Source organism: Chiloscyllium plagiosum, unplaced genomic scaffold (genome assembly GCF_037043375.1).
Source record: "Chiloscyllium plagiosum isolate Xiang-an unplaced genomic scaffold, Cpla_swu_hap1 HiC_scaffold_23, whole genome shotgun sequence".
Lineage (NCBI taxonomy): Eukaryota > Metazoa > Chordata > Chondrichthyes > Orectolobiformes > Hemiscylliidae > Chiloscyllium > Chiloscyllium plagiosum.
In genome coordinates, this window is record NW_028270161.1 from 4,351,552 (window position 1) to 4,364,264 (window position 12,713).

General features: G+C 44.1%; 1 protein-coding gene across 5 annotated transcripts in view; it reads left to right on the forward strand.

The window, feature by feature from the left end:
* Positions 1-12,713, forward strand: part of fam107b (family with sequence similarity 107 member B) — a 162,544-nt gene that overhangs the window by 121,455 nt on the left and 28,376 nt on the right. The gene's annotated exons all lie outside the window — the stretch shown is intronic.

A 12,713-nucleotide genomic window follows, 5' to 3' on the forward strand; every position in this document is an offset into this window, starting at 1 on the left:
ATTTGTTGCGATGATGTCATTTATTTTGAGAGTAACAGGAGGAAGTTTGTGTGGATCCACACTCTGACATTTAGCCAGTATAACCGTGGGGTGGGTTAGAGGTTATCAGGTGATTGACTGTTCAGGTGGAGTAAGTCTGGTCCACAGTCTGATATGATCATGGCTAATCATCTATCATGAAGAAGGGTTATACCTGAAGTGTTGAGTTCTCCATTTCTGGTTGCTGCCTGGCTTGCTGTGTTCTTCCAGCCTCAAGTTTGACAACTCAACACCTTTAGCTTCCAGAAATCTATTTGCTTCTTAAATATGTTCAGTAAGCTTGGGTGTTGGTTAGCTCAGATGGCTGCAATGCACAGTAACACCAACAGCATGGGTTCAATTCCCTCATTGGCTGAGGTTACGGTGAATGATTCTCCTTCTCAACTTCTCCCCTCGCCTGAGGGATGGTGACCCTCTAGTTAAACCAACACCAGTCATCTCTCCCTGATGAGAGAGTAGGACAATGGTGACTTTACCTTTATTCAGTGAGTTGACCTCCACTGCTTTCTGTAATAGAGAATTCCACAGGCTCACCACCCTCTGAGTGAAGAAATCTCTCCTCATCTCACTCTGAAAAGGTCCACTGTAAATCTGAGTCTGTGACCCTGAGGAGAGGTGAGCTTTGACTGGCTGATTATTTTTGAGCTGGTGATGACCAGAAGGAAAGGGAAAGTCAAAAGTTGAGTTCAGCGCAGGATTTGAAAGGAAATGTGCACCGTTTTGCATGAAGGTCAACACATTATAGAATTGTTTTTGGTTTTGTCCATCTGAGAATAACACCTGTGCGGGTACACATTATCTGCAAAACACGTTGACACCATCGTTTTCCTGTTCGTTCCCAGAAACATTGTGTCACTGGTTTGGAGATGCTGGTGTTGGACTGGGGTGGACAAAGTTAAGAATCACACAACACCAGGTTATAGTCCAACAGGTTTATTTGGAAGCACCAGCTTTTAGAGCACTGCTCCTTCATCAGCTGGTTTCAAATAAGCCTCTTGGACTATAACCTGGTGTTGTGTGACTTTTGACTTTGTGTCACTGGAGTACTTATCGCTTTCACTCTCTGAAAATTGGAGACATCCTTGTGAAGACATGAAAGACATTTGACTGGCAGTTTGTGGGCGGACGTTCAGTCAGAAGAGGATAAACTGTAACTCTGGCAGGTTTTGTAGATGTATAAACAACGTGACTGACCTGAGTTAACTTCAATCACTGGGTGGCCTGGATCCACTGAAGGGAGAGATCCGTGTATTGAGGCCCAGGAATATGTTCATGCACAGTTCAAGCTTGACAGAAGATCCATTCAAGAGGGATCACTGGAAGGTGACAGAAACAAACTAGCCCCTCCTTTGACGAGGATGCTGAAGCTAATTGTAGCGCCAATTGAATTAGCAAATACGATAAATCAAAACTGCGATCTCCTGGTCTAAACATCCTCTCAGAACCTGAGGGTCTGCGGAACATTGAGGAATGTTCCTTTATCATCTGCCTATCAATTATCTTCTCAAACTGATAAAAAGACATTGCGTCTGCTTTTGATTTTTCTCTTTGGAAGAACAGCTAAACTTATTAATTATAGTTAAAGGATTAACTCCCACAGAAATTGGAAGGTTAAATGGCAATTGTGTGGGATGGGGGTGGGGTGGGTCAGAGTGTTTGGTGTAGTGGTGAGAGCAGGCTGATATTTTACCATCTGAACCAGGTTGTGTGTTCACAGTGTCATCCACGAGAATTTCTGTGAGAAACACTGAACTAACACCATGTACAGGGCTTTACTGAGATTATAAAAGGCCAGATTTTCAAGTTGTTACCAGCTTAGAGTCATAGAGTCATCTCAGTCCAACCTGTCCATGCCGACCAGATATCCCAACCCAATCTAGTCCCACCTGTCAGCACCCGGCCGATATCCCTCCAAACCCTTCCTATTCATATACCCATCCAAATGCCTCTTAAATGTTGCAATTTTACCTGCCTCCACCACTTCCTCTGGCAGCTCATTCCATACACAAACCACCCTCTGTGTGAAAACGTTGCCCCTTGGGTCTCTTCTATATCTTTCCCCTCTCACCCTAAACCTATGCCCTCTAGTTCTGGACTCCCCGACCCCAGGGAAAAGACTTTGTCTATTTATCCTATCCATGCTCCTTTCCGATAGGAAGGAGACCAGAATTGCACACAATATTCCAACAGTGGCCTAACCAATGTCCTGTACAGCTGCAACATGACCTCCCAACTCCTGTACTCAATACTCTGACCAATAAAGGAAAGCATACCAAACGCCTTCTTCACTATCCTATCTACCTGCGACTCCCCTTTCAAGGAGCTATGAACCTGCACTCCAAGGTCTCTTTGTTCAGCAACACTCCCTGGGACCTTACCATTAAGTGTATAAGTCCTGCTAAGATTTGCTTTCCCAAAATGCAGCACCTTGCATTAATCTGAATTAAACTCCATCTGCCACATCTCAGCCCATTGGCCCATCTGGTCCAGATCCTGTTGTAATCTGAGGTAACCCTCTTCGCTGTCCACTACACCTCCAATTTTGGTGTCATCCGCAAACTTACTAACTGTCCCTCTTATGCTCGCATCCAAATCATTTATGTAAATGACAAAAAGTAGAGGGCCCAGCACTGATTCTTGTGGCACTCCACTGGTCACAGGCCTCCAGTCTGAAAATCAACCCTCCACCACCACCCTCTGTCTTCTCCCTTTGAGCCAGTTCTGTATTCAAATGGCTAGTTCTCCCTCTATTCCATGAGATCTAACCTTGCTAATCAGTCTCCCATGGGGAACCTTGTCGAATGCCTTACTGAAGTGCATATAGATCACATCTACTGCTCTGCCCTCATCAATCTTCTTTGTTACTTCTTCAAAAAACTCAATCAAGTTTGTGAGACATGTTTTCCCACACACAAAGCCATGTTGACTATCGCGAATCAGTCCTTGCCTTTCCAAATACATGTACATCCTGTCCCTCAGGATTCCCTCCAACAACTTGCCCACCACTGAGGTCAGGCTCACTGGCCTATAGTTCCCTGGCTTGTCTTTACCGCCCTTCTTAAACAGTGGCACCACGTTTGCCAACCTCCAGTCTTCCGGCACCTCACCTGTGAATATCGATGACACAAATATCTCAGCAAGAGGCCCAGCAATCACTTCTCTAGCTTCCCACAGAGTTCTCGGGTGCACCTGATCAGGTCCTGGGGATTTATCCACTTTTAACCGTTTCAAGACATCCAGCACTTCCTCCTCTGTAAGCTTTTCGGGAGGAAGGATGTCAGTACTGTCCTGCTTGAATCTGACAAAAAACACATACGCTATCACAAAAAACAATACACACGGTTCCATCCTGCACTCAACCCACATCGAAATACACACCTGACATTGCGGCAGTCCCTCAGCACTGACCCCCCCCGACAGTGCGGCACTCCCTCAGTACTGACCCTCCAACAGTGCGACACTCCCTCAGCACTGACCCCCCCGACAGTGCGGCAATCCCTCAGCACTGACCCTCCGACAGTGCGGCACTCCCTCAGCACTGACCCTCCGACAGTGCAGCACTCCCTCAGCACTGACCCTCCGACAGTGCAGCACTCCCTCAGCACTGACCCCTCCAACAGTGCGGCACTCCCTCAGTACTGACCCTCCAACAGTGCGACATTCCCTCAGCACTGACCCTCCGACATGCGGCACTCCCTCAGCACTGAATCTCTGACAGTGCGGCGGTCCCTCTGCACTGACCCTCTGATAGTTCAGACTGATGGTTGAAAACCTGATTTTAACTACCTTAGAAAATCTGTAGAACACTGAACTGCCAGGGGATGGGCTAGCTAAGTATTGGGTAGGATAACTGTTCTGCTTGTCCCACTGGCTGTACCGGTCTGGCTATTGCCCAGAGACTGAGCTGCCTGGCCTGAGAGTCCATTGCTGCTGGATTCTGGGCCATTTACATTGTGTCAGCTGAAGGTGTTTATTGGCTGAATTGTTAAACTCAACATCAAACGATCACTATTTCCTGAGCCATATGAAAACTGTTGGCTCTCTTTGCCCTGAGGAGGATGTGATATATGACATTATCACCGGACTGGTGATCAGAGCCAAGACTAATGCTATTCCCTATGTACCAGTCCTGCATAACAGAAGGTGAAATCAATAAAATCTGGTATTTTGTAAAAGAAACTGGTAGCATCATGTGACCAATATCAATTATCATTAAAACCCATCAGGTTCACTCATTTCCTTTAGTGAAGGAAACTGCCATCCTTACCTGGCCTGGCCAACATGTGACTCCAGACCCACAGCAATGTGGTTGACTCATATAGTGCTCTGAAAAGGTGGAGAGATTAAATCAGTTCAAGGGCATAGGACATAGAACATTACAGCACAGTACAGGCCCTTTGGCTTCACAGGTCGGTGCAACATCGAGGGCCAATCTAAAGCTCATTTAACTTGCACTATTCCATTATCATCCATGGGAAATGGGCACCATAGACCCTGACCCTGGCTGTCGTGCCCACACTCTATGTAACAATAATGTTTAGAAAGTGATGATTCCCACTTGTCTGGATGGGTGCAGCTCCAGCAAAACTCAAGAAGTTTGACACTATCCAGGACAAAGCAGCCCACTTGATTGGCACCACATGTACAAACATTCAATCCCTCCATAACCGGTGCTCAGTAGCAGCAGTGTGTACCAACTACAAGACGCATTGCAGAAAATTACCAAAAATCCTCAGACAGCACCTTCCAAACCCATGACCACTTCCATCTAGAAGGACAAGGGAGGAGGTACTTGGGAACACCACCACCTGCACATTCCCCTCCAAGCCACTCATGACCCTGACTTGGAAATATACCGCTGCCATACCTTCACAGTCGTTGGGTCAAAATCCTGGAATTCCCTCCCTACCGGCATTGTGGGTCAACCCACAGCAGGTGGACTGCAGCGATTCAAGAACGCAGCTCACCCCCACCTTCTCAAGGGGCAACTAGGGATGGGCTATCAATGCTGGCCAGTCAGTGGCACCCAAGTCCCACAAACGAATTAGAAAAACTCTTCATTTGGTTATAGCTCATGGAGGGTTTTGCCTCATTGCATTAACAATTCTTCCATTTTTATCATTTTTCCGAAAACGTAATGGAGATGAGGAAATGTGTTTCTGAGAGATAAGAAACCACATGGGTGTTTTTAAATGAGGATCCCAGTTCCGGTCTAGGCCCAGCAGAATAGTGTGACTTCAAAGAGTCAACAGGTAGTTCCTAATCTATTGGAGATGATTGACAGCAGTGGGTTTGGGTGTTTTATTCAAGTTTTATTTGAATGCATCTGCTTGTTTGCACAACATGTGACCAAGGTCATGGCCTAAGGGAAGGGGACCAACTGAAGGTTTGGAAAATGTAGCCATTTGAAGTACATTCACAAAGAGACAACTTGGAACCAGACAAGCAAGTTCAGACGATGGATTACAAATAAATATTGGAAGAGAAACGGGTAATTATTTCTTGGAATTTTTCACTGTAGGTTACACCACCATATTCTTTTCTGTTTTTTAAGGAAATGAACTGATTGTGAAAGTGAACAGAAGCATAATAACCTGGGGAGTGATTAATTCTGGTGGAAAGACCGGTTTATATTTCCAGCTAGCTGGCCAAGCGATGAGAGCTTTTAAAATATTATAAACATTCACAACCAGATTATAAGCTTAAGAGGGGCAACCTATGAATAGATTTAATATTCTATCATTTCCATCCTTTTACATGACATTACCAGGGTCAAATTCCAACAAAAATCATTTAATTGTCTGAAGTAATTAACTTAAGGATGTTTCTGGTATAAAGTAAATAATAATGCCTTTTAATGTTCAATATCATAAAAGTAATGTATAATAGGATGAAGGACAGCAGAGGAAAAAATATTAAAACATCTTGCCTTCAGTAAAACAGTGCTCTATTTTTTGCCATGAGCAGCCACTGGGGAAACACATAGTTTTGTTTCATCTTATAACTGACTGTCTTAATGTGATTGCAGGACTCAGAGATTGTAGTGGATGGATGAGGGATGTGGAGGGATATTTTAATACTCTCTTTTTCTCTCTCTCTCTCACACTCTCACAAACTCTCACTAACTCTCTATCTCTCTCTCTCACACACTCTCACTCTCTCTATCTCACTCTCTCTCTCTCCAATAAATGTGTTTTCTGCTTTGAAATGGTAAAAGTTGACTAATTTAGTCAAAGATTTTCTCAGTTCCTGTTTGCATCTTCCCCAAGAGGTTTGATCTAAAATTTCCTGTGGAAACAGCTTTATTCTAATGCATTGTTATGAAAACTAAAGGGAAAACCAATTATATGGCAGTGATGTCAGAATCATAGAGATGTACAGCACGGAACCAGCAGAGATAAAGGAAAGGTTAGCTGCACTGGAGCTCTGCCCAGATGGGAGAGGGAGGGGATATCGGTGATATGGCAGTCTGGAAATCTGAGCTATTTCAGTCACCGACGCAGCAGGAGGGCTGACATTTTGTATGAATCTAGACTGAGAATGTATACAAATCAAGGATGGGTCAGTGAGACTAGTGGTGGTGAGATGGGTGGTGGACTAGTAATCCAGATGCCCAGGATATCCCTGCAGTGGAACTATCCACCATGGCAGTTGGTGAAATTTGATTCAGTTATGAAATTGCAGGTCAAGAGCAGCTTTGTAAACCTGTTCTGGTATCTGCTCTATAGGAAGGATGTGATTGCACTGGAGGGGTGCAGAGGAGATTCATCAGGATGTTGCCTAGAATAGAGACTCTAGCGATGAAGAGAGGCTGGATAAGCTCAGGTTGTTTCCTTTGGAGTGGAGAAGGCTGAGAGGGAGACCTGATAGAGATGTATCAGAATCTGAGAGGCATGGACAGGGTGACTAGAAAGCAGCTGGTCCCCTTGTTTGCAGAGTCAATAACAAGGGGGCATTACTTTAAGGTGTGAGCCAGATGGTTCAGAGGGGATTTGAGGAAAACTGCTTTCACCCAGAGGTGCTGGGAGTCAGAGATGCATTGCCTGGGAGGGTAGTTAATGTGGGTGACCTCACAGGCTTGGCTGAGCACTTGAAATATCATAATATTCATGGCAATGGGCTGAGTGTTGGAAGGTGGGACAGATGTAGATGTAATGTAACTTTGGCAGTACAGATTGGATAGGCCAAAAGGCCTCTTCTGTACTGCAGGATTCTATAATTCTATAAGAATCTTGTTTTTGTCCTTGGTCAACCTGCTATCTGTACTCGAATAATTCTTCTAAAGCCAAGTGTCTTTATTTTCTTCATCAAACCTTTTATGGGGCACTTTTTAAAGTGAAACCTTCATTTAATTCCCCTCCTTCCTATCTTGTCACTTCCTCAAATGACTCCTCATTAAGTTTGCTGGGCCTGCATTGCTTTTACAAATCAGGGTCTTAAACCCATAAAGGATAAATGTCAGATATTAGCAATCTGGATCAACCAGGAGATTCAGGAAGCACCAAGCCCTATGGAGGAGATGAGAGAATTTGTGCTTCAGGTCTAGATCCTTCACCTGAACCGTTCTAAAAAACAACGCTGCTCTGAGATTCTGCCCAATCTGTAGAAGTTTCCAGAATTTGAGACTTTCTGGAGGTGACCCACATGTTCACAGCTGGACATTGGTTTTCACCTTGCAATCTTCAGGATGTTTCCAACAATACCAATGTGAACCTGATAATTATACTGTATCAGAGAGTAGCACTGATTGGTTAGCGAATGGATTCAGTCTTGATTCAGTCCCGAACAGTGACAGGTCTATCTCTGATTCTACCCAAAGGGTAAGGTGTCTGAAAAGGCTGAAGCGAGCTGTTTCACTCTGCAGCTATGTAGTCACGGCCCACGTGGTATTCGCCACAAACAGAATGCTGTAGTCAAACTAAAAGAATTCTGCTTGTCCCGCCTGGGTCATTTGTGATATGAATTTCAGTGCGAGTGTGATGCCAGGTTTGGAGGCGTATGGACCGAAGACTGGCAGATCAAACAGCTTATCACTTTTTAGCTGTTTGCAACAAGCAAAGTTCTGCCCAATATCTAACCAGCCTAAGTTGGTTAGATAAATCACATTGTCCAACTTTCAATCTTCTGTGATTGGACAGCATTTCTAACTAACCTTCAGAATTACATTGACAATCTCTCCAAACCTCCTGTCGAAACACCACCCTCCACCCTCCTCTCTCAACCGCACCCTTCACCCTCCTCTCTAAACCCCGCCCTCCACCTGCCTCTCTCAACCTCATCCTCCACCTCTTCTCTAAACCCCACCCCCACCCTCCTCTCTCAACCCCACCCTCCACCCTCCACCCTCCTCTTGAAACAGGCAGGATGTGGGGACCCGGCCTTAAATTGTTCAGTCACTTCAGAAACTACAACTCTCATCCTCGTCCTCGAGGGGTTGCTTAAGGAGGGGGAAAAAGGAGATGATCACCACATCTATTCCCTGAACAAAGCTGTTATATTGGCAACCTTCCAATCATCTACACCATCCGGAGGGGTAACTGTTTGAAATCCCATGGTCTTTGTTATCTCCTTGGTCATCTCTGACCAGGGCCTGGAGCATCAAATAAACCCAGAAGCTGTCACTAAAGGTGAAAGGGTGAAGGAGTTGACCATTGGTTCCCAATGTGACCCCTTTTTAATGCCTCGGACATCCTGAGACTCCAGAGTAAAACTCAGGGAGGGGGTTTAAAACTATTGTGTTCATCCAGAAAAACAATCCTTTTCAAAGGCTTTGGGAGTCATTGCAGTGGGGCCCAGAGAATGGATGATTAAGCCACTTCGACTGACAGGAAAATGCCCCAAACATTTAAAGGATGTGTCAGAGCTCCAATCGGATCTCTCCACAGTCACCATTTCTGTCCCAAAATCTCTTCCTGTGACCCCACTGAGGGGGTTGGAATGTGGGCACGGAGCAGCAGATGGACAAAATGCAGAAGGACCATAAAATGGCAAATTAATTTCAGTGTAGGGAGCTGTGAGCTAGTCCCTCATGGCGGGAATAATAAGGAAGCAGTGGATAATAACAACCCAACTGGGATGAGGAAAAGAGGGAGCTCGAGTTATAGGTACGCAGATCATTAGAGAAACCTTGCATATTAATAAGGTCATTAAGAAGAAACTAACCGCTGGGATTTATTTCTGGAGGGATACAATTGAAAAGCAGTCATGGTAACATGTCTTTTCCTCATTACGTTCCACCAACTTGCAATAATTTCTTGTCTGATTGCTGCTTCTCTCTTTCTTGCACCTTTCCATTCCCACTCTCGCTCTCTGGCTATGAGGAAAAGGTAATGGGATTTCCATGTCCTCTGTGCACATTTTATAACACCACTAATTACCCTCTTGTTGTCTTTTTCATGTGTTCAAGTAATTTGTTATTATTTTCCCTTTTGTTCTTGATTTCTTTTCTCATGACCCTTTATTCCTTACTTCACTTGAATTTCTTTGTAGTTCTTTTTAGACCTAAATTGATCAAATGTCTCTTTTTTTAATGCTCATTTTAATTCTAATTTCTGTTCATCAAAGGAACTTTAGCTTTTGCTGCCCATTTTACTTATGGGAATATGTCTTGTCTATATCCTGTTCTTGTTTGAAAGTTAGTCCAAAAAATATCTTCCGGTTTTCCTTGCCTATTTCCCTTTTTCATCAAATTAACATGTACATTTCTCGTGATGTGAACCCATAACCAGCCTGGCCACATAACCAACCAGGCTCCAGGACCAACCAGACTACATAACCAGCCAGGCTCTGTAACTAGACCACGTAACCAGCCTGCCCCCAGAACCAGCCAGACAGACAAGAAGGAGGTTGGAAGAACACAGCAAGCCAGGCAGCATCAGGAGATGGACAAGTCAACGTTTTGGGTGTAACCCTATGGATCATGCTAAACTTGTCCATAGTGTTCAGGGATGGTTAGGTGCATTAGTCAGGGGGAAATGTAGAGTCATAGGGTAGGGGAATGGGTCAGGATGGGATACTCTTTGGAGAGTTGGTGTGGACTTGTTAGGCCGAAGGGCCTGTTTCCACACTGTAGGGATTCTATGGATTCTATGATTCTGCCTGGCTTGTTGTGTTCTTCCAGCCTCCTGCTTGTCTGGATTCCAGCATCTGCAGTTTTTTTTCTTTAACCCAGAACCAGCCAGGCCCCAGGACCAGCCAGGCCTTGGCAGGTAGAGTAAAAGCTGTGGCCTGAGGAGGAATGTGAATGTTTCACTGACTGCCTGAGAAATTGCCCACCTCCTGCCACCTCGTTCCTCCTGTCCCCACACTTACATCATGTCCTGATAGACCTGTCCTTTTAATCACCGGACCCTCTCTTGACCAATCCTGGTGGCGTCAACCATTCATGGAGTTTCTTTCTCAACTCGAAGTAAAGATTGTCAAAGTTTTGTCCAAGCCAATGACGCCCGCATCCCATGAATTAGCAAGGAAACCATTAACAACCAAATGGGAAATGGACTGGAGATGAGGTAGATCTTTGGTCTTGCTGATTGTGTTGTATGATGGATCAGCTCCAGAGGTTGACTGATCTACACTGGCTATTATTTCTAAATTCTTATGTATGTTGATACCACCCACTCCGCATCTGCTTCCAGCCAGAGATAATCAACGTTGTCAGTATTGGTTACATTTAATGTTAGCAATGAGCCGATGGGTCATTTGGTGCTTTGGCAGCAATCACTAAACATAGAGATATAGAAAATAGGAGCAGGGGTAGGCCATTCAGCCCTTCCAGAGTGCTCCACCATTCAATATGATGATGGCTGATCATCCAAATTAGTCCCTTGTTCCTGCTTTTGCCCCATTCTTGAGAACATTCTACAGGTTCCCCACTCTCTGGGTGAGAACATTTCTCCTCATCTCGGTCCTAAATGGCTTATCCATTATCCTTAGACTGTACCCCCTCAGTTCTAGACTCCCCGCTCATCAGGAACATAATTCCCTGTTTACTCGACGATATTTTAAAAGTTTCCAGCTATTGCAAAGTTGAGCTGGTGTAAGATTTCATCCGTGAACTCCCCCCATACGTTGCTGAGTGAACCTGTATCACAGAACAGTTCACAGTGTCAAGTTTATATTCATGTGGTGTTGAAGCACACCTGTAATATTCCAAAAACTTTTGATAAGATACTGTCTTTGTATTCTGTGCTTTATTAGCAGCTTATAATTTCAAATATTTATTAAAATAGAATTCTGTCCAAAACCTTCTATTACAACAAGATTTATGTGTTGTTTTTTAAGATACACATCAGATATACTCTTGTTATGATAATGTTATTGCTCACAAATATTTGTAATGCCATTAGCATGTGTAAAAAGTGGGTAGTGAAGTGTTTAAGGATCAGATGTCTGGCAGATGGTTGTCACATTAATGTGAGTCAGATCAAATCTTAACTTGTGCATCTTGATGTAATGAAATCCTGTATAAAAGGAGACCTTGAAGAACAAAGTTAGATTTTAATCATTTGTGCAGCCGAAATAAACATAGCTTTACCTGATCGAAAGAGGTTTGTAACAACTAGAAACTTGGAGACACTTTGGTCGAATTTCTGTATGTTCAGCTCCTGCGGACACGTTTGTGCTTCAGTAGAAAAATGAGGGTGGACAAATTATTTAGAACATCATTTAGTGTTTACATTTGTGAGCATATAGTGAGTGTATAAACTTAGAGTTATGAAACAAATACCGATATTTAGAACTTTAAACTAAAGCTTTTGCTGAATTTTCCCCACTTTCGTGTGACAACTGAGCTAGAATTTTGTAGGCAGTTGTGACCTGAGAGTATATCCTTGGGGAATTCTGGTTTAGCAGGAACTCGGAGTGTTTGCAGGCAGTTTACCCGAAGTGCCACCATAGCTGATGGTCACCGTAGTTTTCATACCGCTGGAGACGGAGGCACTGGGTAGCAAACAGGAGTTAACTGCCGACTGTTGTGGGTACATCCCCATAAGTTATCTTTACTTCTTCAATGTATTAATTAATCTCACAAACAATCAAGGACTGAAACAATGATTTTAAACTTGATTAGATGTGGCAACCAAATCAAGACCCCTCAAGTAAGCAAGTTAAGCCTCACAACCCAACTTGGCTATTACCTGATTAATTTTGGAGTTTAACACAGTTCTTACAACCTCAGAATCAGGCCATTCAATTTATCTGCTCCATGCTGCTGTTTCTATCCACACAAATCTCCATCCCACCTCCCCTCTCCATCTCACCTCATCAGTATATTTTTGTATCTGTGGACAGACTCACTGGACTTAGAGTCATAGAGTTATAGAGATGTACAGCTCGGAAACAGACCCTTCCGTCCAACTCGTCCATGCCAACCAGATATCCCACCCCGATCTAGTCCCACCTGCCAGCACCCGGCCCATATCCCTCCAAACCCTTCCTATTCATATACCCATCCAGATGCCTTTTAAATGTTGTAATTGTATCTGCCTCATTCCATACACGTACCACCCTCTGTGTGAAAAAGTTGCTCTGTAGGTCTCTTTTATATCTTTCCCCTCTCACCCTAAACCTATGTCCTCTAGTTCTGGACTCCCCCACCCCAGGGAAAAGACTTTGTCTATTTGTCCTATCCATGCCCTTCATGATTTTGTAAACCTCTATAAGGTCACCCCTCCAAT